Source organism: Benincasa hispida, chromosome 4 (genome assembly GCF_009727055.1).
Source record: "Benincasa hispida cultivar B227 chromosome 4, ASM972705v1, whole genome shotgun sequence".
NCBI classification, from domain to species: Eukaryota; Viridiplantae; Streptophyta; class Magnoliopsida; order Cucurbitales; family Cucurbitaceae; genus Benincasa; species Benincasa hispida.
Window position 1 is genome coordinate 16609803 of NC_052352.1, and position 6202 is coordinate 16616004.

Sequence of the window (6202 nt, forward strand, 5' to 3'; positions counted from 1 at the left end):
TATATGATGTTTATTTATGTTAATTAAATATATACGTTAAATTGGATTTATTGTATAAATGGTTGTTTAATTAATGTGCTAATTAATTAATTAAATATTATTTAATTAATTAAGCACAATGGTAAATAGGGAAAGATTTGGAGAAAGGGTTAACCCTTCTCCATGTAAATTCTTCCTTATGGCTCTTTTAGGGAAAGAATTGATTTTGGTGAATTTACCCTGGCCACCAAAACACAAATCCTCTCTACTCTCTCTAAAGAGAAATCCTTCTACCTCTTCCTCATCTAATTAGTAGAATACCACTTATTCTTCTATTGTAATCTTTGAGAACAACAAGATTATTTTCGTGGTCTTTTTCAAGTTCGATCTAGAAGAAGTTTGTGCCAAGATCGAGAGGATTTTTCATGGAGCTCGAGAAGCTTAAAAGGTAAAAATGGTTCTCTCTTAGTTTCCCTTCTCCAAAACATGTCATTTCATATGTTTATCTTTCATATGTTCTGTTTTAGAAAACCGTTTTTATTTATTCAAAAAACGATTTTGAGATGCAAGGCGTTCACACGCTTTTGTTGGGGTTTGTGCACTAAAGTCTCGTATCTTATAGTTCGTAAACAACTTTGTACGAACACTTGTGATGTATAATATATATGATATTTATGTCACTTTTTGACTTTGCACAATGTTTTTTATTTTACCACAAACCAATAAACTTAATATCCCTAATTGTCTTTGTGTAACTTAAGCATCTATGTAGTGACATACAAGTGGATCATGTCTTAAGTGACAACTAAAATAGTCTGTAGTATATAGATACAGGAGGGAAACACTACGGATGTGGCCCGCTTTGTGGAATTGTTACAAATGTTATGACTTGTCACAGATGGTCTGATCTTGATCATTTTTGCAGTGGATATGGGAGCGGGGGCGTCTTATACAAAGAGTTTGTATAAGACCTGACCTCGAAGTGCTAATGTCTTGTCATATAACTCCGTTTATGATTGAGACNCTTGTCACAGATGGTCTGATCCTGATCATTCGTGTTGGGGACATGCGAGCGGGGGCGTCTTATACAAAGAGTTTGTATAAGACCTGACCTCGAAGTGCTAATGTCTTGTCATATAACTCCGTTTATGATTGAGACTTCACTTCACTAGGATGACCATAGGTAATATGACCTCAATCCTGAGTGAGTTGGGAACTCCTACCATTGAGGGTGGTTCTTTGATTTGCATGGGTGCGAGTGGCCAGAGCACCAACTCAAACCTACCATTTTAGGGATTCTCTGATTTGGGAGCTGAGAACTCAGCTTCACAAGATGGAGTTCACTCCTTCCTCAAAGTAGGGGTAAGTAGAGAGATTGTTCTCTTAAGGGTTGGTCCTGGGGCTTGAACGATGTGACGCCACACACCTTCTCATGGCCCGTGAGGTGTTCACACATAGTAGGACTATGTTGTATTGTTCATTAGAGGGATCAGTGGTACTTAAGAAGGAAGATGTAATTACAAGGGAAAAATAGTAAATTGGCCTGGTGTAATTACGAGCATCTGTGAAGAGTCATCGTACTGATGATTGGTTATATCTAATAGACGTAGAAATATATCTATGGAAGAAGAGTTCAACTGTCGGTCTTTAGTGGAGTCTGGCAGTTAATGGATGGTGGATATCGTGACTAAAGAGTTTAGTCAGCTATTCACGTACCGTTGGAGCTTCGAGCTATAGGTCCGTAAGGTCCCCTTGGTAGCTTGGATACAAGTTGAGAGTCAGTTTTTGGGTCAGTTTGAAATGTTCAAATTGACAAGAAAGAGTTCGATTCTATATGATATAATTGAATGAATTAATTAAATATAATATAATTAACTTTATACATGAGATACATTAATTTGGAGGAAATTGGGTATAATATGATTTATATCTAGTGGAGGAAAATATTATAATTAATATATGATATTAATTTATGTGTTATGAATATGATGATATCATATTCATTGGACGATTATAAAGGAAATGGGACGACGTCTCTTCTGTTCTAATAACGGATGAGTGTATTTAAAGATCACTTTGAGATGCATAAATAGCTATGGTGTGTTAAGCATGAGATGCGCGGACATTGTGTTAAAGAGTGTGTCACCGCTTAGAAAATCAGTGCCTATACGATAGTGCTTACAAGATCATTTACATATACGATATTGCTAAGCGATTGCTTACGATTACACCTTCGCGGGCTATTTACTAAACAATTGTTTACCTTTTCCTAAGCTATCGCTTAGTTCCCAATATTTACTAAACGATCGTATAGACGATCGCTTAGTTTTTCCTACACGATTGTTTAGAGAATCGCTCACCCTTTTCCTACACGATCGTTTAGACGATCGCTTACCCTATCCTACACGATCGTTTAGACGATCGCTTACTTTTTCCTACACGATCGTATACTTCACCTAAATGATCAAGCATCTTGTCTATGTGATAGACGACCTCATCTCCCACTTACTTGATTGTTGTGTACAGTCTCTCTTCCTCCTTCCCTCTACCAAATCCGAACAAAGCCCTCACTTTGGATTCTCACTCCAAGAATATTGAGGGCTCTGAGTGGTGGTGTCATCTTCGTTTCCTTCTATTCGAGTGGTGATTGTTTGAGGTAGACGGTTGGGTTTTAGACTCGCTGTGAAGAAGAAATCTTCAACTGGTATGATCTCTTGATCTCTTTAGCATTATGAATGCATATTAGTATGTTTGAATATATATGTGGTAATTCTGTTACAATGAATTGGAAAGATTCGCTTCCACTCATAGGTACTCTGATTAAGAGTTCCTTCAGCTTTCATTCCGGATTCGATCCCTACAATTAGTATCAGAGCCAATTTCTACATCTTCGTTCTTTGTATATATATATATTTTAAAAAAAATCAGTTTAGAGGTTGGTTTTTTAAATATGCATTTTGAATGAAGGTTTGCAATATTTGATGTTTTAAATTTTGGCACTTAGATTACTTTTAATGTGATTAAAATGTAAAGGCTCGTTGTACTTTTTGGATATTTAATTTTTTCTTCGAATCTGTATGTCTGTTCGATTGAAAGAGTAAGTGTTGCTGAAGAAATCAGAAAAAATGGAGGTGTTTGGGACAAGTTCAGAGCAGAAAATACACAAAAAGGAGGCATTCTGCCTTTCAAGTCGCAACGCTATGATCATAACATTGTACGCTGAAAGGCGAGGTGCAACGCGAGGGAGTCATAGCGTTGTGACGCTTCGAGTGAGTGACAGAGAAAAGCGGCGTGTGCGTAAGGATGATGCAACTAAATTTTTTTTGACATAATTGCTTTTTTTTGTTCTTTGTATTAATTAATTAAATCAATATATTAGTTATATTGATTTAATGAATTAAGTTTTTGAATTAGGGTGCCAAAATTAGTCCAATTTTTGTTGTTTAAATTAATTTAATTATGCATTGGATGTATGTTTAGATTATGTTTGAATTCATATTACATATTGTATGTCATATAGATTAAAAAATTTCCACCTTAGGATAAACATGTTCATGCATCATGATTATTAGGGTTGGCAAAATTCCCTCGGGGTGGGGAATCCCCGACTTGACTGGGATAGGGTCAAACCGGAGAATTTTTTCGGGGCGATGGGAACGACCCCGATTAATCTCTAACCCCGATTTTATATAGTTATATTTTTAATATTTTTATAAATATATATTTATAATATATAAATAACTTATTTATATGTATGTTTATAATATATACTATAGACTTATAGTGTTGTAAGCCTATATTGAATATATAAATTCTAAATTTAAGCCCAAAAGTCAAGTCCAAAACTTAAAAAATTAAAAGAAAAAAATCAGAAATCCCGCGGGGATCTAATAGGGGATTTCCCGCGGGGAATTAGTAGGGAATCCCCGCAGGGAAACGGGGAAAATGGCTGGGAGGGGGGCGGGGATGGGGGAGGGGGGGGAATTTCCCCCACGGAGCGAGGACGGGGACCCTCCCTCGCCCCGGCCCGGCCCCATTGCCAACCCTAGGGTTGTATTTTATGGATTCATGATTAAATAAGCATGCTCATGCATCATAATATAGGTGTTATGTTATAAGGATGTATGATCACATTAAGCATGTTCATGCCTCATGCTATTTATAATTGTTATGATAAATGGTGGAATGATATATGTGAATGCTTGACTTTTATGTATGATTAATATAAGTGTTATATTTATCAAATGAAAATGAAATTTGCATTGAGCATGACATTACTTAGATAAATATAACTTTTATATTTAATCAATGGCATTAGATGCAAATTTATAGGTTTTAATCAAACATTAAAATATAATTGTTATGTTTTTTAATGAGATAGATTAAAATCTATAATCAAGAGTCGCATGCAAACATATGTCCAAATTAATTTTAAATGGTTTAAAATTAATTCACTTAGACTTATATTGGAAGTATTTCTAATGAGATTAGAAATAGGTTAATCTTTTAATTTTTTTTAATAGGATTAAAATGAATCTCATGAAAAGATTACATTTATAAAATAATTGCACATGAGGGACCTTTGTCTAAGGAACGTTCTGTCTAGAGGAGGTATTTAAACTAACAAAAACAAAACACCTTCACCTAGAAACCGACCTGGGAGGTGAATTGGACAAATATTTTATAAGCATGCAATAAAGGATTGAGTTTATTAAAAAGTTTAATAAATGAAATCAAGTATTGTTAAATAATTAATATAAATTTTATATTGAGTAAATTAAAAGGACTTAGATAATTCATTAGTTGGTTTTTAAATGAAATCAAGGTGAATGGGGAAAGTGTTCATAGTAAGTGGGAGAAGGACGTGTGTCAACTTATCTTATGATCTCCTCCACTTGGTTGCACCGTGAGATTCTTATGGTCCACTTGCGTGTCGTCTTGGGGTGACCATCCCTTCCGAGGGCCCAATCATAGGAGTTGGAACAATGCAAACTCCAACAATGGATAGGGTTAGGTTAATCTTCAATAGTTGTCTTTCCTTTTGATAGCCTGTGGAGTGTACCTTTGGGATCCAAAAATGGGAGGGTCACACTTATGGGATGAATTAAGCTAGTTAATGAATCATTGACTGAAACAACTGTAGCTAAAAACTATAGGAATAAGAGTTATTCTGGTATTGGTGATTGGTTGAGATTGTCTTAATTCGAGGGAGGAGCAGTTGATCATCCTTCGGTGGTTGTTGCTTTAAACCATTGAAGTATCATTGCAAAAACTAAATCATTAGTTTAATTAGGGTTTTGTGATTACATGTGTTTTTGCTAAATTGATTGGATAATTAAGTAATGGGTTAAGACAAATATAACTAATACAACCAAGTCTTTGTAATACGTTTCAGCATGTCTTCCACAATCATTTCCTTGCTTAAAAACAAAAAAAATTAACCAGTGAAAACTGTGTGACGTGGAAATCTAACCTGAATATGATTCGTCTCAACTGAGGAATATCCTCCAGTCCTTGCTCGCAATGAATCCCAAGAGTTGAAGGATGCTTATGACCATTAGACATCTTGGAAAGTTTGTCTGATGTTCTTATCAAGAAGCATGAGGCCATGATGTTTGTGCGTTAGATCATGGAGTCTCTCCAAGAGATGTTTGGACAACCGTCCATTCAGATTCGGCGCAAGGCCCTCAAGTACATTTACAATGCGTGCATGAAGAAAGGCCAGTCAGTGAGAGAATACATTCTCTACCTAATGGTCTAGTTCAATGTCGTCGAAATGAACGGAGCAGCCATCGATGAGCAGAGTCAGGTGTCCTTTATTTTAGAATCTCTTCTGAAGAGTTTTCTTCAAAGCAACAATGCGGTTATGAACAAAATACAATACACCATAACTACCCTTCTTAATAAGTTACAGACTTATCAGTCCCTTATGAAAGGTAAAGGACCAGTAGAAAGAGAGGCAAATGATGCCCATTTCAAGAAGTTCCACAAGGGTTCATCCTCAGGAACCAAGTCTATTCCTTCATTCTTTGGTTCTAAGAAGATCCATAAAAAGAAATGAGGGAAGGGGAAGGCTTCTGTTGTTGGGAAAGGCAAGGGTAAGGTCAAGGTGGCCGACAAGGACAAGTGCTTCCACTACAATGTAGATGATCACTGGAAACACAATTGCCTCAAGTACCTTGCTGAGAAAAAGAAAGAGAAGGAAGGTAAATATGATTTACTA